The 24,044-nt window shown below is 39.6% G+C and overlaps 1 protein-coding gene across 16 annotated transcripts in view; it reads left to right on the top strand.

The window, feature by feature from the left end:
- Positions 1–24,044, top strand: part of FARS2 (phenylalanyl-tRNA synthetase 2, mitochondrial) — a 617,893-nt gene that overhangs the window by 18,520 nt on the left and 575,329 nt on the right. The window contains exon 3 of one of the 16 annotated variants that reach the window (XM_064597217.1): positions 15,867–16,022. The exons of the other annotated variants lie outside the window; for them this stretch is intronic. The gene's annotated coding sequence lies outside the window, so the exon portion shown is untranslated. The remainder of the gene's footprint in view (positions 1–15,866; positions 16,023–24,044) is intronic. 16 annotated transcript variants of the gene reach the window in all.

Raw genomic sequence — 24,044 nt, 5'->3', positions numbered from 1 at the left:
TTGATATAGCTCTCATTTTCGAATACCTGCTGTACTCCTTGTTTTACATGTAATTCATAGTAATCTTGGTAGATTCCCGATGAGATGGAGTGAGTGCCAGTTAACATCTGGGAAAATAGGCTGAAAGAATCTCCTCAATGGGCCAGGGCTATACAGCTAGTTAACGGTGGACTGGGAATTTGAACTCTTGCCCACCTCTGAGTAAGCTCAAGCTCTCTCCTCTCACATGAGCTGCCTCCCCCTCAGCCTTCTTTCTAGGAGAGAGACCAGGATTTGAGTCATCTAAGCAAACTCAGGGGTCAGATCTGTCTTTATCTGAACTTGTCCCCCTTTAGTTGTTCCCAGATCATATTACCTGACAGATGGATACCTCTTGGTTTCATTAACCCACTGGTTCTCTGGCCTCATATTACACATCTGAGAACCTTTACAAACTACCAGTATTCTCTTCCACTCACATCAAATCCATCATAAACCCTAGGCATGGGGCCCAGTAGTAACATATTTAAAAAGTGTCAGGGGCTTCTAATGTACCACCAGGATGGAGGACCACTTCATCAGGCACAAGTCAGACAGCTGTGTGAAAGAGCAGGTGGTAGCCATCCATGTTTATTGCCCCCATGGAGGTGTGGCATTGCCATTTTTTACCAGTGCTGTGGTGGGGAAGCCCTGAATTTAGTGGGATGATGTAAATACATCCTCACATCCCAGTGCTCACATGACTGGGCTAGGTGTGTTCAAAGTTTCCTTTGGTAAGCCCCCTTTACAAGAGGGAGAACCTAGTTTTAAGGGAAAATAAATCTTGTACTTGGAGTTTTCCTCCCTTAAGCAGATTTTAGAATTGATCCTGTCCATAATCTTAAAATACATGACAGTTAGCATTACATCAGGACTTCTTGCTGCCCTATTTAACCAGTCTTCTTGTGATATATGTGCCTTATTCTTTAAAACCCCAACAGCAAATCAATAAAGCAAAATCTAGTTTTGCATATACAAAGGCCCGAATTTATATCTTATCATCCTGTCGTTGAACTGGTCTTAGCAAAACTTTCTGTAAAAGATGTGAAAGATGTGAAGATCATTTCAGGAGTCTTCTGAAAGTGGTCAGTATTGCTTCTTACTTTTTGGCAAAATAGTTTTATTAAATGCCATTTTGACTGATCTCAGCAATTAATTAAAAATGAAATTTTCATATGAAGAGATATTTGTAATAAAAGTGATTTTATGGGGAAATGTAGGTAATTTTAAAAATGATTATCTTAAAGTGCTTATAGTCTTCTCAGAGCTATATGCTAGTTGAAGTTAAGATGACACAAATCGTCTTCTGGAACCTAAAGCAAGAAAAAAAAAAAAAGGAAATATGTAGGTTGGATGCTAGGTATTTCATGCAATCCAAGGCTGAGTTAAACAACCCATGACAATTTGAGAACCTGTTTGAGAACTGTTGGCCTTAGCAGCTGTGGGGTTTGTGAACTCTCAGTCTGGAGCAGTGGCCCTTGGTCTTGGCTGCACATTACAGTCCCCAGGGGCTTGTGAAACTATTAACGTCAGGGCTCCTCCCACAGCAATCAAATAAAAATCTCATGATGGTGCCTTGACACAGATCTTTCTTAGCAGCTTTCTAGGTAACTCAGTCAAGATTGAGAACCACTGGCCCTTAGTGCTGCCACCGAAACGAGTGACTGATGAAGACACAGTCATTGCCCATCACTGATTTTGGGATTTTGTGAGGCTGGCCTTCTGAAACGTTGGAGGGCAAAGACTTTTTCTTATTCTGTTTCCTAGCACCTCTTCTAAGGACACAGTAAATATTTGTAAATTAGTTTTATTTCTTTTAAGGTATTCCAGATTTCAAGTTGTTCCCTGGATAAAACTGATTATTTCCCCCAGATAAGCACAGCCCTGTGTGCGCAAATACTAAAATGAAGACACCTCTCCCTCCCCCCACACACACCAAAAAAACAAAATAAAACAAAACACCCAAAAACAAAACTAGGAGATTTTAGATTTAAAGCAAGGAGGTCATGAAGGCCTAGTGTAGTGGGAGTGACTGGCTGGTGGAGCAGGAGGTATTCCTTGCTTCCTGATCAAGAAATGTCTGTCTGTCCAGAAACTCCCCATGGCTTTGGGAGAACCCTGAAGGATCTCTGTCTCTTTCTGTCTCTAAAACAGGCAGCACAGGAACAAATACATGTTATATTTTCAAATAAAATCTGTGCTTCTCAAATGCATGCTCAGTATACTGAATCAACCTTAGAATACCGTGAGTAATGAGAAAGCATTTATCCTCTTGTGATGGTTAAGCCTAGTAGGTACAGAAGCTACTCTGTAATTAACTTCACCTTTTTGTTATTCATTGATTAAATGGTGGCTGCAAAGCAGGATAAATACGCAGGTAGTGGATTTAGTTTAATGTTACGCAAAGCTTTTTGCATTTGTAGACAAGAGCTGGCTAACGATATTTTCTTTGATTAATTGGTATCTGTCACATGTAGGTATTTGACTTTTTTTGAAAGACCTAAACCAAAACATTAAATAAAGTTGTAGTTAGAATTGCAAAATGGTTTGTTTTTAAAACAAGCTGAATTGACCCAGGAGGTTTTAGAATGACTGTACTTTTCAGTTACATTTCCCTTGTCTCTTAAAAATTATTTATTTATTTATGAAGTGTAATTGATACACAGTGTTATATTAGTTTCACATATACAGTCTAATGATTTAATAATTCATCAGTGCTCATCAGTTACATTTTTGAGGAGAAGGAAATAGTTACCAATTCCAAATGGGTGGTTATAGATAATTTTTTTTTTTTAAGCTACAACAAAAATCTTTTCTTTACCAGAAAGTTACAAACTGGAAAGCAAAAAAAAAAATGTGATAAAACTTGTTAAATTTAAGGAGTTCTGATTTCCAAATGCCTTATACATTTGTACTTAAAGTCAGATTATTTTCCAAATAATCTCTGTAGAGTATAAAAGGTGCTAGCCAGATTGAAGCTAAACTTTGTTGTTATGTAGTAGCTCGTTATCAGAAATACCATGTTTAGAAGTGAATATATTTAAGATATGAAAGATATGCATGGACTTTTTTACTGAATCTCTATGTATTGCAATTTATTCATAATATGGAAGAACACTGGTGTTTTTTCCTTGCTTAGCATTATTTCAATATTTCTTTCAGTAAAATCCCAGCATCACATTGTCAGTTTTTACCCCTAGACCCTCATTTAAAGGAATATCCTTGTGCCCAGCCCATTGTGGATATCTCCATGTAATAAACGAGGTGAGTTTTGAACAGAGTAGGTACTTGTGGGCTGGTATCTTGTATCCTGCTTGTTTGGAATAGAACCCTAATCTTTTTTTTTTTTTTAGATTTTATTTATTTGACAGAGAGAGAGGGAACACAAGCAGGGGGAGTGGGAGAGGGGAGAAGCAGGCTTGCCGCTGAGCAGGGAGCCCGATGCGGGGCTCGATCCCAGGACCCTGGGATCATGCCCCGAGCCGAAGGCAGACCCAACAACTGAGCCACCCAGGTACCCCTAGAACCCTAATCTTTTAAAAGTTATTTTTTCCTTAAAGTTATTCTTTATCTGTAATTAATATAAATTATAATTTAAAGTAAAGCCGCCATCTGCTGACATTTTCCAACTCTTATAGTATGATCCTGAAGTGGGTGAAGTACTGAACATAGCGCTGGAGGGTCAAATGTTCAGCCGCGCTCTGCCCCAGCTGTGTGATCTGTGATCAGGTTACCTTTTCCTACTTAACTCTCTTCAGTCCAAAATGGAACTAAAATCATCTGTTCTCTCCCTACCTCTAGGGACATTTGGTAGAGTTTAGGAATGTATTCTCATTATTTTGTGCCAAAAACAGTATTTGTGCCCCTCTTTGTGCAGTTCACATGTTGAAATCCTAACTCCCAATGTGATGGTATTTGGAGGTGGGGCCTTTGGGAGGTGATTGCGTCATGAGGGTGGAGCCCTCATGATTGGGATTAGTGCCCAATAAAAGGGTCCCCAGAGAGTTCTGCCCCTTCTATGGTGTGAAGACACAGTGGAAAGACTGCTGTCTGAACCAGGAAGTGGGCTCTCATGTGGTTCCAAACCTGCAGCACCTTGACCTGGGACTTCCTAGCCTCTGGAACTGTGGGGAATAAATGTTTGTTGTTCGTAAGCCACCAGGTCTATGGTATTTTGTTATAGTAGCTCCAATTAAGAACATTCTGCTTTGGTTTTCCATAAAAAAAGAGGGTGTGCAGGGAGGGTTGGTATCACTGCCCAAAGAACTCGGTGAACTAGGTCTGGCAGGAGCGCAGGTTTTAGTTTTTTGTTTGTTTTTTTTGTTCCTTTTTTTGGTATAAATTCACATGGCATTGTAACATCTGAAGCTTATGCTTTCTTCAAAATATAGTAAAATGAAGTGTTTTTACAAGGTCTTTTACTAAAAATGATAGTGGCGTACTTTATTTGAAAGAAGCTTAATTTTAATTACTGAAAAGTGGGCAGAAATGTCGTTCTGCAATGGATGTTTTGACATGTGTGGATTTAAAATATGTTCCTTAGCCTGATCTTCTATAACTATTCAACCTCACTGGGTTTTTCAGTTTAGTTGGCATTGGGCTTTTCTTCATTAAGGCTAAAAAATCAAAACCTGATGTCAGAAGCATAATTTCCATATTTGACTCTTAATTAATTTGGTATGAGAATGCAGCCCTTTTTTTTTTTTTTTTTTTTAATGCCAAGCATTTCAGTTCTTTCCAGCATTAGAGGTTCTATTTTTCTCTCTGAAAGAAATGGGCCGGGAAGGAAATTGCCCTGACAGTTTGGCTCCCATTACGTACGGAGGAAGATAGATGGTGCCTTCCAGCCACCCGTAGGAGGCCTTGCGTGCACCAGAGGACAGTGGCTTCTGTGCCGGTTCACGGCCCTCCTGCCTCAGCTAAGCTCAGAGATCTTGGGTGCGTCCTATGGGCACTTCATGTAGCTCCTTGAAAGGGAATTTGGGCCATAACAAAAGCAGCCTGAGACCTGCTAGTAGAGAGCCACTTGGGTTGAAAGGTGATGAAGAAGACTGTGAAGACAGTCGGATGACAAAGTGTGTGTAAATGGGTGAGTGCGGTGCCAGGCAGAGGTGTCCCAGGCACCTCAGCTCCAGAGGTCCCGAGGGCTTCACTGGTCGGAGTTCCCCTCAGTCCTGTCCTTTGACAGCTGGGGTGTTTGCAGTGCCCCACCTGAGAGCTGTTAGTGGGACAGTGACAGTGCTGCGCTGCCCACTGCACGGCACCAGCTGCATCTCCTGGGAAGAGGGTCGTCCCCCAGGTAGCTCTCAGACCAGCCGCTGGGTGTTGCTGCTCCAGGTCCACGTGGGTTGTGTGTCCTTGGCAGGAATAATGACCTCCTACCCTCAAGTGGAAGGGCTGCACTTGTAAGACAGTATCTTGATCACGCATGTGAATAGTGGCCTGGAAGAACACAGCTAGTTAAAATTCACCATAATTCAGAAACCTCGTTTAAGCCCGCTCTTCCTCTGCTCAGACGTAACAAAATTAATTGATCTTTCCTTTCCTGCCCACTCAGAAGTTGGTGCTTCAAGAAATGAAATGACCAAAAGGCAGGTGAGTTAGAGGGAGAAGGAGAACTGCCTAGGATAATACATGGACCGTTGTCTAACTTCCCCCATTGGAATAGATTTGGGTGTCAGTTAAATGCTTTGCTTGATGTTTCGCGTTTAATGAGACTGCTGCAAAAGGCACTGAAATCAGTTTCTAGCCCATGCTAAGCCCATCCCACCTGGACACTTTGGTTCTTCAGTTCCCTCTATTCGGAAACGGTTTCTCTCTTTCTGAATGGCTTATCTTTCTAATCTTGGGTTCAACATTACTTCCTCAGACAGGACTTCCCTGGCTGCTCTTCTTTATCTAAAAATAAGGTCTCTCCTCCTCTGTTTTTTAGGTTTCTATTTATCTCCTACTTAAATGATTAGTTTCACTTGCCGCCATACCTGATAACCAGCCCAGTGCCAGTCCCATAGTAGGAGCTCAGCAGCAAACATGTTGAATGAATGAATGAGTGAAAATGCTGTGATTGCTTCAGAAAAAGGCACTTATTATCTAGAGCTCTGTTCAGTAGACTTTCTGTGATGATGGAAGTGTTTTATATCTGCACTGTGGAGTATCGCGGTCGCGGCCACCACCCGCCTCTGGCTCTCTCGAACACTTGAAATGTGGCTACTGCAACTGAGGAAGTAACTTTTTAACTTAATTAATTTGAATATAAGTAGCCACATGTGATTGTGGCTACTGTATTAGCACAGATCTAGAGGATGTGCCTTTATCAGCCTTCAGTATTTATTTACTTATTTTTAAGAATTTTATTTATTAGAAAGGGAGAGAGAGAGAGAATGTGAGCGCATGCACACGCATGCGCTGAGCAGGGAGTCTGGTGGCAGGGCTGATCCCAGGATGCTAGGATCATGACCTGAGCCTAAGGCACTCTCTTAACCTACTGAGCCACCTACGCACCCCTAGCCTTCGACATTTAAAAATATTAATATTTAATGCTGTCCCATTAAACAGGTAGTTTCTGAAGCTGAAAAGGCCTTCTGAAGGCAGTATCATGTGCACAGTTCATTTTACAAAACATAATGGGTGTGTTTTATGGTTTACTTGGGATGTAGAGGAAGATCTTATGTCCTTAGTGAGGTTCTGTGATTTAATATTAACATTACATTTTCTTCTACGTATTTTTTTTATTATTTTAATTGCATTATATCAATTGGCTGTAGCTTTCCTGGGCTTTAGTTTGAGGGAGGACTCATCAGGGAATCAGGGTTTTTTGCATTCAAGCCTGCTGTAGGTTTCTGTGCCAGGCTATCTATTGTCAGCAGCTGTTTACACAACAGCTGCTTTATCTGTCTTGGAGGTTAAAGCTTTTCGAGTGAAGAGTAGGATTAAAAAGAAGAAGAATTAGCAGATTAAATTTAAGTGATACATTAGTACTTTCCAAATGAAGGTAGGATTAGAAAAATAATTATCAGGATAAACTTCACGATTAATATATTTAAAGCATCCGATTTAAACTCCTGATCAGTAAACTGCTGATGTTTTATTTATATTGTCTTTTTTGACGTACAATATTAGTTTCAGGTGTGTAGCATAGTGATTCAACATTATATGCATTATGAATTGATCACCACAATAAATCTAGCTACCATCTGTCACCAAAGTTGTTACATATTATTAACTACATTACCCATGGTGTACATTGTATCCTCGTGCCTTATTTATTTTATAAATGGAAGTTTGTATCTTTTAATTCCCTACCCCTACTTTGCCTGTTCCCCCACCCATGTCCCCTGTGGCAACCACCACATTGTTCTCTCTGTTTCAATGGGTCTGTTTAGTTTTGTTCTTTAGTTTTGTTTTCTAGATTCCATATGTTAAGTTACATCAAGTTACATCGTATTTGTCTTTCTTTGTCTGACTTATTGCACTTAGCATAATACTCTTTCGGTTCATCCATGTTGTCACAAATGGCAAGATTTCATTCTTTTATATGGCTAATATTTCAAACTACAGCTTTATCCATTTATCTATCAATGGACCTAATCCATTCACGATTGACAGACACTTGCTTCCATAACTTGATTATTGTAAATAATGCTGCGTGAACATAGGGGTGCATATATCTTTTCGAATTAGTGTTTTTTTTTCCGAATTAGTGTTTTCATTTTCTTTGGGTAAATACCCAGAAGTGGAATTGCTGGATTGTATTGTAGTTATACTTTTAATTTTTTGAGGATCCTCCATACTGTTTTCCATAGTGACTGTACCATTTTGCTTTCCCACCAGTAGTGCATAGGGATATTATTCTCCACATCCTCATCAATACTTGTTATTTCTTATCTTTTTGATAATTGCCATCCTAAGGGATGTAAAGTGATTTTTCACTGTGGCTTTGATTTGCATTTCCCTGACAATTAGTGATATTAAGCATCTTTTCATGTGTGTTGGCCATCAGTATGTCTTTGGAGGAATGTCTATTCAGGCTCTCTTTTTTTTAGTTGGATTTTTTTTTTTTTTTTTTTGATACTGAGTTGTGTAAGTTCTTTGTAAATTTTAGATACTAATCCCTCATCAGAATATCATTTGCAAGTATCTTCTCCTATTCAGTAGGTTGCTTTTTCATTTTGTTGATGGTTTCCTTTACTATCCCAAAGCTTTTTACTGTGATGTGGTCCAGCAATTTATTTTTGTTTGTGTTGTCCTTGACTGAGGAGACAGATCCAGAAAGTATTGATCAGACTGATGTTCAAAAGCTTACTGCCTATGTTTTCTTCTAGACGTTTTATGGTTTCTGGTCTTATGTTTAAGTCTTTAATCCATTTTGAGTTTATTTTTTGTGTAGCGTGTTAGAAAGTGGTCCAATATCATTCTTTTGCATGTAGCTGACCTGTTTTCCCATCACCATTTATTGATGAGATTGTTATTTCCCTATTGTATGTTCTTGCTTCCTTTGTCATAGATTAATTAGACCATATGGGTTTATTTCTGGACTCTGTTCTGTTGGTCTGTGTGTCAAAACCATACTGTTTTGATTATTAGAGTCTTGTAGTACAGTTCAGAATCAAGGAGTGTGATACCTCTGGCTTTACTCCTCTTTCCCAAGATTGCTTTCGTTTGGGGGGTCTTTTGTAGTTTCATATAAATTTTAGGATTCTTTGTTCTAGTTCAGTGAAAAGTGCTGTTGGCAGTTTGATAAGGATTGCATTGAATCTGTAGATTGCTTTGGGTTATATGGACATTTTAACAACATTAATTCTTCCAATTCATGAGCATGGTATACCTTTCCATTTATTTGTGTCTTCTTCAATTTCTTTCATCAGTGTTTTATAGTTTTCGTAGTTCAGGTCTTTCACCTACTTGTTTAAGTTTATTTTTAGGCTTTGAAATTCTTTTTGATACAATTGTAAATGGGATTTTTAAAAAATTTCTCTTTCTGATAGTTCATTATTAGTGTATAGAAATGTAAAAGATTTTTGTATATTAATTTTGTATTCTACAACTTTAGTAAATTCATTTATTCTAATTGTTATTTGGTGGAGTCTTTAGGGATTTTTGTATATAGTGTCATGTTGTCTACAAATAGTGACAGTTCAATTTTTCTTTTCCAATTTGGATGGCTTTTATATCTTCTTTTTGTCTGACTGCTGTGGCTAGGACTTCCAATACTATATTGAATGAAAGTGATGAGAGTGGGCATTCTTGTTTTGTTCTTGACCTTAGAAGAAAAGTTTTAAGCTTTCACTATTGAGTATGATGTTAGCTATGGGTTTGTCATATATGGTCTTTATTATGTTGAGGTATGTTCCCTCTCTACTCACTTTGTTGATTTATTTTCATAAATGGATGTTGAATTTTATCATATGCTTTTTCTGCATCTGCTGAGATGATCATATGATTTTATTTTTTTTAATGTGGTATATCATGTTGATTGATTTGTAGGTATTGAAGCTTTTTTTGCACCCCTGGAATAAATCCCACTTGATTGTGGTGTGTGATTCTTTTAATGTATTGTTGAATTTGGTTTACTAATATTTTTTGGAGGATTTTTTTTTTTAAAGATTTTATTTATTTATTTGAGAGAGAGAGAATGAAAGAGAGACAGAGAAAGCATGAGGCAGGGAGGGTCAGAGGGAGAAGCAGATTCCCTGCCAAGCAGGGAGCCCAATGTGGGACTCGATCCTGGGACTCCAGGATCATGACCTGGGCCAAAGGCAGTCACTTAACCAACTGAGCCACCCAGGCGCCCCTTTTTTGAGAATTTTTATGGCAGTGTCCATCAAGGATATTGGTCTGTAATTTCCTTTTTTTGTGGTGTCTTTGCCTGGTTTTCATATGAGGATAATGATGGCCTCTTCTATAGAATGAGTTTGGGTGTTCCTTCTTCAATTTTTTGTAATAGTTTGAGAAGGATAGATATTAACTCTTCTTTAAATGTTTGGTAGAATTCACCTGTGAAGCTATCTGGTCCTGGACTTTTATTTGTTGGGAATGTTTTGATTAGTGATTGAATTTCATTACTAGTAATTTGTTCAGATTTTCTTTTTCTTCTTGATTCAGTCTTGGAAGACTCTGTGTTTCTAGTAATTTATCCATTTATTCTAGGTTGTCCTATTTGTTAGTATATAATTGTTTTTGTTTTAGTTTTGTTTTTTGAGAGAGAGAGAGAGAGTGTGCACACACATGCATGAGTCGGGGGAAAAGGGGCATAGGGAGAGGGAGAGAGAGCATCTGAAGCAGTTTCCTCACCCAGCATGGAGCCAAAGCAGGGCTCAATTTCATGACCCTGAAATTATGACCTGTGCTGAAATCAAGAGTCCGACGCTTAGCTGAATGAGCCCCCCAGGCGCCCCTAGCATATAGTTGTTTGTCGTAGTCTCTTACGATTCTTTGTATTTTTTTGGTATCGGTTGTAACTTCTTTTTCATTTCATTTCCTTTTTTATTATTTTTTAAATTTTTTAAAGATTTTTTTTAAAAGATTGTATTTATTCATTTGATGGGGTTGGGGGAGAGCACAAGCAGGGGGAACAGCAGGCAGAGGGAGAGGGAGAAGCAGGCTCCCTGCTGAGCAGGAAGCCCAATGCGATGCTGGATCCCAGGACCCTGGGATCATGACCTGAGCTGAAGGCAGGAACCTAACTGACTGAGACACCCAGGCACCCCTCTTTCATTTCTGATTGTATCGATTTGGGCCCTCTATTTTTCTTGATGATTCTTCCAAGGCTTATCAGTTTTATTTTTTCAAATAACCAGCTCTTAGATTCATTGATTTTTTCTATTGTTTTAATATTTTTTTAAGTTTCTGGTTCATTTGTTTCCACTCTGATCTCTGTTATTTCTTTTCTTCTGCTAACTTTGGGCTTTGTTTGTTTTTTTTTTTTCTAGTTCCTTTAAGTGTAAAATTAGATTGTTCACTTGAGATTTTTGTTTCTTGAGGTGGGCCTGTATTGCTATAAACTTTCCTTTTAGTATTGCTTTGGCTGCATGCCATAGACTTTGGACTATTGTGTTTCCATTTTCATATGTCTTAAGGTATTTTTTGACTTCCTGTTTGAATTCTTCATTGACCCTTTGGTTTTTTAGTATCATGTTGCTCACCCACTATGTGTTTTTTCCAGTTTTCTTCTTGTAATTGTCTTTTAGTTTCATATCATTGTGATCTGAAAAGATCTTGATATGATTTCAATTTTCTTAAATTTATTGTTTTGTGCCCTAACATATGATCTGTCCTGGAGAATGTCTCGTGTACGCTTGAAAAAACTGTGTATTCTGTGTATATCTATTAAGTGCATCTGGTCTCACTGTCGTATAAGGCCACTGTTGTTAGTGATTTTTATGACTGAATGATCTATCTACTGATGTAAGTGGGTTGTTAGAGTCCCCTAATATTATTGTATTACTGTCAACTTCTCTCTTAATGTCTATTACTTTCTCTTATGGTCAATTTCTCTCATTATGCTTTATGTATTTAGGTGTACCTATGTTGAATGCATAGATATTTACAAATATTTTTATCTTCTTGTTGGATTGATTCCTTTATCATTATGGAATGGCCATCTTTATCTCTTATCGCAGTCTTTGTTTTAAAGTTTCTTTTGTGTGATTTGTTACTACCCCAGATTTCTTTTCATTTCTGTTTGCATGGGATATCTTTTCACTTCCCATCACTTTGAGGCGGGTGTGTCTCTGAAGTGAGTCTCTTGTAGGCAGCGTATAAGTGGGTCTTGCTTTCTTATCCATTTTGTCACACTTTATCTTCTGATTGGTGCACTTAGTCCATTTACATTTAAAATAATTATTTCTTCTCTTGCTCTTTTCCCTTGTCATTTGGTGACTTTCCTTAGTGTTCTGTTTATATTTATATTCCTTTCTCATTATAGATTTGGTTTGTGTTTACCATGGAGTTTTACATAACATTCTACATATATAGCACTCTATTTTAAGTTGATAGTTACTTAAGTTCAAGTGTGTTCTTTTTTTAAAAATTTTTTATTGTTATGTTAATCACCATACATTACATCATTAGTTTTTGATGTAGTGTTCCATGATTCATTGTTTGTGGGATAACACCCAGTGCTCCATGCAGAACGTGCCCTCTTTAATACCCATCACCAGGCTAACCCATTCTCCCAACCCCCTCCCCTCTAGAACCCTCAGTTTGTTTTTCAGAGTCCATCGTCTCTCATGGTTCGTCTACCCCTCCGATTTCCCCCCCTTCATTCTTCCCCTCCTGCTAGCTTCTTTTTTTTTTTTCTTAACATATAATGTATTATTTGTTTCAGAGGTACAGATCTGTGATTCAACAGTCTTGCACAATTCACAGCGCTCACCATAGCACATACCCTCCCCAGTGTCTATCACCCAGCCATCCCATCCCTCCCACCCCACCCCCCACTCCAGCAACCCTCAGTTTGTTTCCTGAGATTAAGAATTCCTCATATCAGTGAGGTCATATGATACTTGTCTTTCTCTGATTGACTTATTTCGCTCAGCATAACACCCTCCAGTTCCGTTCACGTCGTTGCAAATGGCAAGATCTCATTCCTTTTGATGGCTGCATAATATTCCATTGTATATATTATACCACATCTTCTTTGTCCATTCATCTGTCGATGGACATCTTGGCTCTTTCCACAGTTTGGCTATTGTGGACATTGCTGCTATAAACATTGGGGTACACATACCCCTTCGGATCCCTACATTTGTATCTTTGGGGTAAATACCCAGTAGTGCAATTGCTGGATCATATGGTAGCTCTATCTTCAACTTTTTGAGGAACCTCCATACTGTTTTCCAGAGTGGTTGCACCAGCTTGCATTCCCACCAACAGTGTAGGAGGGTTACCCTTTCTCCACATCCCCGCCAACATCTGTTGTTTCCAGACTTGTTAATTTTAGCCATTCTGACTGGTGTGAGGTGGTATCTCATTGAGGTTTTGATTTGGATTTCCCTGATGCCGAGCGATGTTGAGCACTTTTTCATGTGTCTGTTGGCCATTTGGATGTCTTCTTTGTTAAAATGTCTGTTCATGTCTTCTGCTCATTTCTTGATTGGATTCTTTGTTCTTTGGGTGTTGAGTTTGATAAGTTCTTTATAGATTTTGGATACTAGCCCTTTATCTGATATGTCATTTGCAAATATCTTCTCCTCTTCTGTCAGTTGTCTTTTGGTTTTGTTGACTATTTCTTTTGCTGTGCAAAAGCTTTTTATCTTGATGAAGTCCCAATAGTTCATTTTTGCCCTTGCTTCCCTTGCCTTTGGTGATGTTTCAAGGAAGAAGTTGCTGCGGCTGAGGTCGAAGAGGTTGCTGCCTGTGTTCTCCTTTAGGATTTTGATGGTCTCACATTGAAGTCTTTCAACCATTTGGAGTCTATTTTTGTGTGTGGTGTAAGGAAATGGTCCAGTTTCATTCTTCTGCATGTGGCTGTCCAATTTTCGCAACACCATTTGTTGAAGAGACTGTCTTTTTTCCATTGGACATTCTTTCCTGCTTTGTCAAAGATTAGTTGACTGTAGAGTTGAGGGTCCATTTCTGGGCTCTCTATTCTGTTCCATTGATCTATGTGTCTGTTTCTATGCCAGTACCATACTGTCTTGATGATGACAGCTTTGTAATAGAGCTTGAAGTCCGGAATTGTGATGCTGCCAGGTTTGCTTTTCTTTTTCAACATTCCTCTGGCTATTCGGGGTCTTTTCTGGTTCCATACAAATTTTAGGATTATTTGTTCCATTTCTTTGAAAAAAGTGGATGGTATTTTGATGGGGATTGCACTGAATGTGTAGATTGCTCTAGGTAGCATTGACATCTTCACAATATTTATTCTTCCAATCCATGAGCATAGAACGTTTTCCATTTCTTTGTGTCTTCCTCAATTTCTTTCATGAATATTTTATAGTTTTCTGAGTATAGATTCTTTGCCTCTTTGGTTAGATTTATTCCCAGGTATCTTACGGTTTTGGGTGCAATTGTAAATGGGATCGACTCCTTAATTTCTCTTTCTTCTGTTTTGTTGTTGGTGTATAGGAATACCACTGATTTCTGTGTATTGATTTTATATCCTGCCACTTTACTGAATTCCTGTATAAGTTCTAGCAGTTTTGGGGTGGAGTCTTTGGGGTTTTCCACATAAAGTATCATATCATCTGCAAAGAGTGAGAGTTGGACTTCTTCTTTGCCGATTTGGATGCCTTTGATTTCTTTTTGTTATCTGATTGCTGTGGCTAGGACTTCTAATACTATGTTGAATAGCAGAGGTGATAGTGGACATCCCTGCCGCATTCCTGACCTTAGGGGGAAAGCTCTCAGTTTTTCCCCATTGAGAATGATATTCACTGTAGGTTTTTCATAGATGGCTTTTATGATATTGAGGTATGTACCCTCGATCCCTATACTCTGAAGAGTTTTGATCAAGAAAGGATGCTGTACTTTGTCAAATGCTTTTTCTGCATCTATTGAGAGGATCATATGTTTCTTGTTCTTTCTTTTGTTAATGTATTGTATGACGTTGATTGATTTGTGGATGTTGAACCAACCTTGCAGCCCAGGGATAAATCCCACTTGGTCGTGGTGAATAATCCTTTTAATGTACTGTTGGATCCTATTGGCTAGTATTTTGGTGAGAATTTTTGCATCCATGTTCATCAGGGATATTGGTCTGTAATTCTCCTTTTTGATGGGGTCTTTGTCTGGTTTGGGGATCAAGGTAATGGTGACCCCATAAAATGAGTTTGGAAGTTTTCCTTCCATTTCTATTTTTTGGAACAGTTTCAGAAGAATAGGTATTAATTCTTCTTGAAATGTTTGGTAGAATTCCCCTGGGAAGCCATCTGGCCCTGGGCTTTTGTTTTTTGGGAGATTTTTGATGACTGCTTTAATTTCCATAGTGGTTATAGGTCTGTTCAGGTTTTCTGTTTCTTCCTGATTCAGTTTTGGTAGTTGATACATCTCTAGGAATGCATCCATTTCTTCCAGGTTACCTAATTTGCTGGCATAGAGTTGCTCATAATATGTTCTTATAATTGTATTTCTTTGGTGTTGGTTGTGATCTCTCCTCTTTCATTCATGATTTTGTTGATTTGGGTCATTTCTCTTTTCTTTTTGATAAGTCTGGCCAGGGGTTTATCAATCTTGTTAATTCTTTAAAAGAACCAGCTCCTAGTTTCGTTGATCTGTTCTACTGTTCTTTTGGTTTCTATTTCATTGATTTCTGCTCTGATCTTTATGATTTCTCTTCTCCTGCTGGGTTTAGGCTTTATTTGCTGTTCTTTCTCCAGCTCCTTTAGGTGTAGGGTTAGGTTGTGTACCTGAGACGTTTCTTATTTCTTGAGAAAGGCTTGTATTGCTATATACTTGCCTCTTAGGACTGCCTTTGCTGCATCCCAAAGATTTTGAACAGTTGTGTTTTCATTTTCATTGGTTTCCATGAATTTTTTAAATTCTCCTTTAATTTCCAGGTTGACCCATTCATTCTTTAGTAGGAAGCTCTTTAGCCTCCATGTGTTTGAGTTCTTTCCAACTTTCCTCTTGTGATTGAGTTCTAGTTTCAAAGCATTGTGTTCTGAAAATAGGCAGGGAATGATCCCAATCTTTTGGTACCGGTTGAGACCTGACTTATGACCTAGGATGTGATCGATTCTGGAGAATGTTCCATGGGCACTAGAGAAGAATGTGTATTCCGTTGCTTTGGGATGGAATGTTCTGAATATGTCTGTGAAGTCCCTTTGGTCCAGTGTGTCATTTAAAGTATTTCCTTGTTGATCTTTTTTTTTTCTTTTTTTTTAAAGATTTTATTATTTATTTGACAGAGAGAGACACAGCAAGAGAGGGAACAGAAGCAGGGAGAGTGGGAAAGGGAGAAGCAGGCCTCCTACCCAGCAGGGAGCCCGATGCGGGACTCGATCCCAGGACCTTGGGATCATGACCTGAGCCGAAGGCAGACGCCCAATGACTGAGCCACCCAGGTGCCCCTTCCCTTTTGATCTTTTGCTTAGATGATCTGTCCATTTCACTGAGGGGGGTGTTAAAGTCCCCCACTATTATTGTATTGTTGTCAATATGTTTCTTTGCTTTTGTTATTAATTGCCTTATATAATTGGCTGCTCCCATGTTAGGGGCATAGATATTTACAATTGTTAGATCATCTGGTTGGATAGACCCTTTAAGTATGATATAGTGTCCTACCTCATCTCTTATTACAGTCTTTGGTTTAAAATCTAATTTGTCTGATATAAGGATTGCCACCCCAGCTTTCTTTTGGTGTCCATTAGCATGGTAAATGGTTTTCCACCCCCTCACTTTCAATCTGGGGGTGTCTTTGGGTCTAAAATGAGTCTCTTGCAGACAGCATATCGATGGGTCTTGTTTTTTAATCCAATCTGATAGCCTGTGTCTTTTGATTGGGGCATTTAGCCCAGTTACATTCAGGGTAACTATTGAAAGATAGGAATTTAGTGCCATTGTATTGCCTGTAAGGTGACTGTTACTGTATATTGTCTGTGTTCCTTTCTGGTCTCTGTTGCTTTTAGGCTCTTTCTTTGCTTAGAGGACCCCTTTCTAGATTTCTTGTAGGGCTGGTTTTGTGTTTGCAGATTCTTTAGATTTTGTTTGTCCTGGAAGCTTTATATCTCTCCTTCTATTTTCAATGACAGCCTAGCTGGATAGAGTATTCTTGGCTGCATATTTTTCTCGTTTAGTGCTCTGAATATATCCTGCTAGTCCTTTCTGGCCTGCCAGGTCTCTGTGGATAGGTCTGTTGCCAATCTAATGTTTCTGCCATTGTAGGTTACATATCTCTTCTCCCGAGTTGCTTTCAGGATTTTCTCTTTGTCTCTGAGACTTGTAAGTTTTGCTATTAGATGTTGGGGTGTTGACCTATTTTTATTGATTTTGAGAGGGGTTCTCTGTGCCTCCTGGATTTTGATGTCAGTTTCCTTCCCCAAATTAGGGAAGTTCTCTGCTATAATTTGCTCCAGTACACCTTCTGCTCCTGTCTCTCTTTCTTCTTCTTCTGGGATCCCAATTATTCTAATGTTGTTTCGTCTTATGCTATCGCTTAGCTCTCGAATTCTGCCCTCGTGATCCAGTAGTTGTTTATCTCTGTTTTTCTCAACTTCTTTGTTTTCCATCATTTGGTCTTCTATTTCACTGATTCTCTCTTCTGCCTCATTTATCCTAGCTGCTAGCACCCCCATTTTTGATTGCACTTCATTAATAGCCTTTTTGATTTCGACTTGGTTAGATTTTAGTTCTTTTATTTCTTAAAAAAGCATTTCTCTAATAACTTCCATGCTTTTTTCAAGCCCAGGTAGTATTTTTAAAGTGATGATTCTGAACTCTAGATCCGACATCGTACTAATGTCCATATTGAGTAGGTCCCTGGCAAGTCGGTACTACCTCTTGTTCTTTTTGTTGAGGTGATTTTTTCCGTCTTGCATTTTGTCCAGAGGAGAATAGATGAATGAGAGAAGAAAATGCTAACAGGGTAAAAACGTCCCCAGAAAATATACTCTAAACAAATCAGAAAGGACCTGAACCCAGGGGAAAAAGAAAGGGAAAGAAAGAAAAAAGAAAAAGAAAAAGATAAAAACAGAAAAAAAAAACAGAACAAAAGAAAAAAAACCCAGAATATGATCAAATATGATCAGGCTTGTACATAGATCAGTGCCACACACTAGATTTTGAGTGTATTTTGGTCTGTTAGAAGATAGTGCCTTTCAATTTAAAGAAAGAAAAACATATGCGTACAAAAATAAGGGTTGAAATGATGGAGGGATGGAACATGACTCTAAAGATGAAAATTATAAAAAATTTTATAAAAGGAATTGATAAGAAGTTGTTTGAAGAAAGAAAAGAGGATTTAAAAAAAAAACGAAAGAAAAAAAAAGGAGAGAATGTGATCAGGCAGGAGAGTAGAACAAAGCCATACACTAGAGATTTAGGGTATATTTTGATCTGTTAGAAGAAAGTATCTCAAAATTTTAAAGAGAGTATCACTTATATATATATGCCAAACATAAGGGTAACTACTATGAAGGGATAGAATATGACCCTAAAAATGAAAAATAAAAATGTTTTTTAAGAAAAGGGATTGATAAGATGTTGGTTGAAAAAGGGTAAAAGAAAAATTAAAAAAAAAAAGTTAAAAAAAATTAACTTTGAAAGACTAAAGAATCATGGTAAAAAAGCCATGGATTCTATGTGCATTATTTCCCTAGCGCTGGAGTTCTGCCGTTCTCATTGATGGGTAAATTTGGTCTTGGCTTGCTGTTCTTCCTGATCTTCTGGGGGGGGGGGCCTGTTGCCGTGGTTCCCAAATGTCTTTGCTAGAGGCAGAATTGCCCCGCCCTTGCCTGGTCTGGGCTAAGTAATCTGCTCGGGTTTGCTCTCCGGAGCTTTTGTTCCCTGCAAGCTTTCTGTACAGCTTTGGAGGCCGAGAGTGAAAATGGCGGCCTCCCAATCTCCGCCCTAGAGGAGCCGGAGGAGCTGAGAACTCGGGGCACCGCTCCTCAGTGTGCCCCCAGAGAAAAGCAGTCAGTCAGTCCTGTCTCTCCGGTCTCCGGCTGCACTCCGTGCTCACCCGGCCTGTGACTGAGCGTTTCTATCTCTGGCACCCGACTCGGTGTGGAGTCTCTAAACCCAGCAGATCGCTGCGGTGCACTCCCGCGCTGCTCCTCCTGGGGAAGGAAGGGGAGTCTCCCCGGATCTTCCGCTTGTTGGGTCCCTGCTGGAGGAGCAGTGGCCCGACGGTGCCGCGGATTACGGTTTATGGCAACCCCGAGCTGAGAGCCCACGCATCAGCTCCCGTCTCTGCAGCCGGCTTCCCTGCTCCGATACCTGGGAGCTCGGCCGCACTCAGGAACCCCCAGTCTTTCTGTGACCCCGAGGGTCCTGAGACCACACTGTCCCACGAGGGTTCCACCCCCCGCTTAGCCAGTGGAGCAACGTCCCTCAGCGGAGCTGACTTCTAAAAGTTCCGATTTTGTGCTCTGCGGCTCTATCACTTGCCAGAAGCGGCTGACAGAGGCCCCTCCCCCACCATCTATCCTCACGAGTATCGCCTCGGGTTCACTTCTCCGCACGTCCTACCTTCCAGAAAGTGGTCGCTTTTCTGTTCAGAGATTTGCTGCTATTCTTTTCTTCCATCTCCTGTTGAGTTTGTATGTGTTCAGAATGTTTTGATCCCTATCCAGCTCAATTCCTGAGACCAGACGAAATCCAGGTCTCCTACTCCTCAGCCATCTTGCTCCGCCCCCAGTTCAAGTGTGTTCTAAAAGCACTACATTTTCGTATCACCCTAAGCCCCATGTTTTATGTTTTTGTCATCATTACATCTTATTTTGGATTGCCCTTGACTAATTATTTTAAGTCTAGATGATTTTACTGCTTTTGTCTTTTAATTTTCTTAGTAGCTACGTATGTAGGTGGTTGATCCACTACCTTTAATATGTTTTTATCTTTACCAGTGAGATTTTTCTTTCATAATTTCCTTATTTCTAGTTGTGGCCTTTTTTTGTTTTCCAATTGAAAGAAGTCCCTTAAACATTTTTTGAAAGACTGGATGATGTTGATGAACTCCTTTAGCTTCTGTTTGTCTGGGAAAATCCTTATCTTTACTTTAATGCTGAGTGATAACATTGTTGGGTAGAATATTCTTGGTTCTAAGTTTTTTCATTTCAGCACTTTGTATACAGTGTGACACTCCTTTTTGGCCTGTAAAGTTTCTGTGAAAAATCAGCTGATAGTCTATCGGGGTTCCCTTATATATAACTAGTTGTTTTTTTTCTTGCTGATTTTAAGATTCTCTTAGCTTTTGACACTTTGATTGTAATATGTCTTGGTGTGGGTCTCTTTGAGTTCATCTTGTTTGGAACTCTCTGTGCCTCGTGGATTTAAATGTTTGTTTCCTTTGCCAGCTTAGGGAAATTTTCAGGTTTATTACTTCAAATTGTTTTTCTGTCCTTTTCTTTTTCTCTTCTCCTTCTCGGATCCCTGTAATGCATATGTTAGTATGCTCAATGTTGTCCAGAGGTACCTTAAACTACTCTCATTTTTTAAAAAATTCTTTTTTCTTTTTGCTTTTCCGATTGGGTGATTCCCACTACACTGTCTTCCAGATCACTGATCTGTTCATCTGCTTCATCTAATCTGCTGTTTTTTGCTTCCTGTGTATTTTTCATTTCAGTGATTGTGTTCTTCAGCTCTGATTGATTCTTTTATATACATATTTTTTTATCTTGTTGAAGTTCTTACTGTGTTTTTCCATTCTTCTCTCAAGTTCAGTGATCATCTTTATGACCATTACTTTGAACTTTTTATCTGGTAGATTGCTTATCTCCATTTCATTTTCTTCTTTTTCTGAGTTTTTATCTTGCTCTTTTGTCTGCAGCATATTCCTCCTGTACCTTTTTTGCCTGATTCTCTGATCAATCAGTTATATCTCCTACTCTTGAAGGAGTGCCATTATACAGAATGTGACCTAAGGGACCCAGCAGTACCAAACCCCCTTGGTCAGATGAGCCTGATGCCACAGGAGTGTCCCCTATGTGGGCTGCATGTACCTTCCTATTGTGGCTGTGTTGCAACTGGTATGGACTTGCAGGTGGTCAGGGCTGTTGAGGTCTGGCTAGGATTGCTGTTGCCTGCTAGTAAGTGGGGTTGGCTTTCGGCCCACCTGGCAGTGAGTCTCAGCTGTGTGTTGACAGATAGAGCAGGTCTCCTGTGGCCTTAACTGTAAGGCCCAGGTGTGACTGTTGTCAGCATTCTAGAGTTTGGGGCTGGCCCCCTGGGGTGGGGGAGCTTTGCAGAGGCTTCAGTGCCAATGAATGCTATATATGTCAGGTGAGATGGGGCAAGGACCACTTGGAGGGGGCTCTGGTGCTGGCTGAGGGTGCCCATTTGGAGTGCTTGGTTGTAGAGCCGCTTGGAAGGGGGTCTAGCTTGGTGGTTGGTTTGGACAGGGCCAGTCTGCAGGCAAACACTGGGACAGAGTGAGTGGTGTAAGCACTGTAGATGGCGGGTGTCAGAAATGGTGCATGCCAGTAGCAGGCCAGCTAGAGGTGGTAGAAGGGTAAGAAAGATGGCATCTGCCAGCACTACCATCCCCAGAGAACATTCTAACAGGTCCCTGCCCTTCTGGCACTTGCCATAAAATTAGTCAGTGGATTACCTCCATGTGTAACCTAGGAACTTTTCAAACTGTTGTGTCTGCACTGGGACTTGGAGTGAGTGAGATTTGTTTGGGTGCCCTTGAAGAACACCTTTGTATTGCTCTCCAGCTCTCCTGGACATAAACCCCCTTAGTTTTCAAAGCCAGACATCATTGGTGCTTGTCTTCCTTGTGTAGGTCCCCTGGCCTTTGGATCCCAGTATATCTCATTTGGATTCCAGTATATCTCATTTGGATCCCAGTATATCTCATTCCTCATGGAAGGGCTCTGTGGTTGTGATATCCCTCCCTCTTGGCGGGTGCCACATGAGATGTGCTGGTTCTGACTAAATGGTGTCTCTGCCTCTTCTACCCCTCTCGATGTGGCTTTTTCTTTATATCTTTTTATCCATATATATGTCCTTTGATTTCCCAATTATGATCTGTTCTGCTAGTTTTCAGTTTGTTTGCAGAGATGGTTGTTTTATACGTAGTTGTAGATTTTGCTGTGTCTGGGGGAGGAGGTGAGCTCAGGATCTTTCTACTCCATCATCTTGATCCCACTTCAATTATTTTGTCTTATTCAGGTCTTGAAATTAGAAATAGAAAGAACCAGCAGTTGCATCTTTTACTATGTAAAAATAAGGAAAAATGTTTAAAAGTCCTGTTTCATGATAGATTTTTAAATATTATAGTTATGTGTGTGTATATATGAAAAAAATTATCATTTTAATGATTTTAAATATACAGTTCAGGGGCATTAGTACATTTATATTGTTGTGTAACTATCACAACTATCCATTCTCTAGAACTTTTTCATCTCTCAAACACTATCCCCATTGAATAATTACTCCCCATTCTTCCCTCCCTCTGGCCTCTGAGAGCCACTATTCTATCCTTGCTATATGAATTTGATGATGGATTTTTAAAATTCTTGTCCAAAGTCATTGTCCAAACCAATATATAATACTGATATCTATGTGTCTATGGGGATCACCTCTTTTCAAATGACCTTGACCTAACTAAATGCATAATTGCCATATATTGGGAAATGGTAGACACTTCTTGCTAAAGACCTGAATCCGTCCAATTTAGTCACTGCTCCTAGCCATCACTAACCTTAGCTTGCCCTGAAAAAGATCATTTTTCTCGTTTATAAAAACAATAACTCTGGAACATTACTTCTAAGTGAAAAGTGGTAAAATTGACTTTTTTGCATATGTGTTGTCATGTGCTTGGTTTTCCAAACTTTTTACCAGTTTCCATTGAGAAAGGCAAAAAAGAAGCAGGGATCAGTTATTTCAAATTTTTAATACCTTCTAACATAGAATAATATTGTTGTGAACACTGGGGAACTGTGCATATAAGCACATCTAAACTTATGGATTCAAGGTGGCTTTTTAGTCTTTTAATGAGGAATAAGAGTTTGGGGAATTTGAAGGGATGTGTTACCTTTACCAAATGACTTGCTCCTTATTTCTGTGGGTACATCACTGTATTCAGAAGATCAAGAACAAAGCAGGAGATGCAGCCCCAAGGAGAGGCTTACCACTGGCATATGTGCTTAGAAGAAATCAGTGGAATGGGCATGTAAGGGCCACCTTAAACACAGTTCTGCTGTCATATCCTGAATGTGCATTAGGGAACATTTCCTGAGGTCCGTGGCCTTTACAGTGGATGCTGAAGGCCATAGACCATCTTAGCTGGTGCAGGTGGGGAGGAGAGACATAAGTGAGATGGGCCATTCCTGGTGGAGGAGACCACCAGAATTTAGGTTGATGGGTAGGGAAAACAGCTCTAGTTCTAGTCCTTGTGAGCAGTTTCTGTCAGCTGGAGTGTGGGGTGCAGTCCCTGGGGAGGAAGGGGTTTGGGCTTGTGGGGAGTACTGGGATAGGCCAAGTATTGTCCAGGTCTTTTGAAGCCTAATGAAGTTGTGCTTTAGAAAGGTAAGTGCAGGGCGCCTGGGTGGCTCAGACGTTTGGGCGTCTGCCTTCGGCTCAGGTCGTGATCCTGGGGTCCTGGGATCGAGTCCCGCATCGGGCTCTCTGCTCCTTGGGAGCCTGCCTCTCTCTCTCTGTCTCTCATGAATAAATAAATAAAAATCTTAAAAAAAAAAAAGAAAGGTAAGTGCAAGCATAGTGCATAAGCTGTATCAGAGAAGGTAATCATTTTAGGTGGAAGGTGGTTAAAGGTTGTTTAATTATTTTGGAGAAAGATAATGAGGGTCTCTAAATAATGTCGGTTCTGCGGGGAGTGGATAAGAGGGCCAAAATGGCAGAAATGTTGTGAAGATAGAATTCACAGGCCTTATCAGATTAAATGAAGCAGAGTAGGAAGGTCAAGAGTGATCATTAAGTTCCTAGGTTGTAATGCATATCAAATAAAATTCAAAAGTATATATGCATGTATTAGAAAAGTAAGCCTCTCTTCTCTGTCTGTCCCTCAGCTCTTATAACCTCTTATATACTTTCTTATATATGTGTGTATATACATTAGCTATGTTTATATTCCTGTTAAAATGTGTTAAAAATTACCCTGTATGGTAATTAATGCCTCGTTTTTATCACTTAACAATATTTCTTGGAGATATCTTATGTCAATACAGGTAGAGCTGCCTTATTCTCCCCCCCCCTTCATTTTTCCTTTCCTACTATCTTTTTTTTTTAACATATAATGTATTATTTGTTTCAGAAGTACAGGTCTGTGATTCAACAGTCCTACACAATTCACAGAGCTCACCATAGCACATACTCTCCCCAGTGTCCATCACCCAGCCACCTCATCCCTCCCACCACCTGCACTCCCTCAGTTTATTTCCTGAGACTAAGAATTCCTCATA

This window comes from Mirounga angustirostris, unplaced genomic scaffold (assembly GCF_029215605.1).
Source record: "Mirounga angustirostris isolate CCGP_5_RB_7025 unplaced genomic scaffold, mMirAng1.0.hap1 SCAF_8, whole genome shotgun sequence".
NCBI classification, from domain to species: Eukaryota; Metazoa; Chordata; class Mammalia; order Carnivora; family Phocidae; genus Mirounga; species Mirounga angustirostris.
Note: the sequence above shows the minus strand (reverse complement) of the source record. Positions and strands in the feature narration are given on the sequence as shown.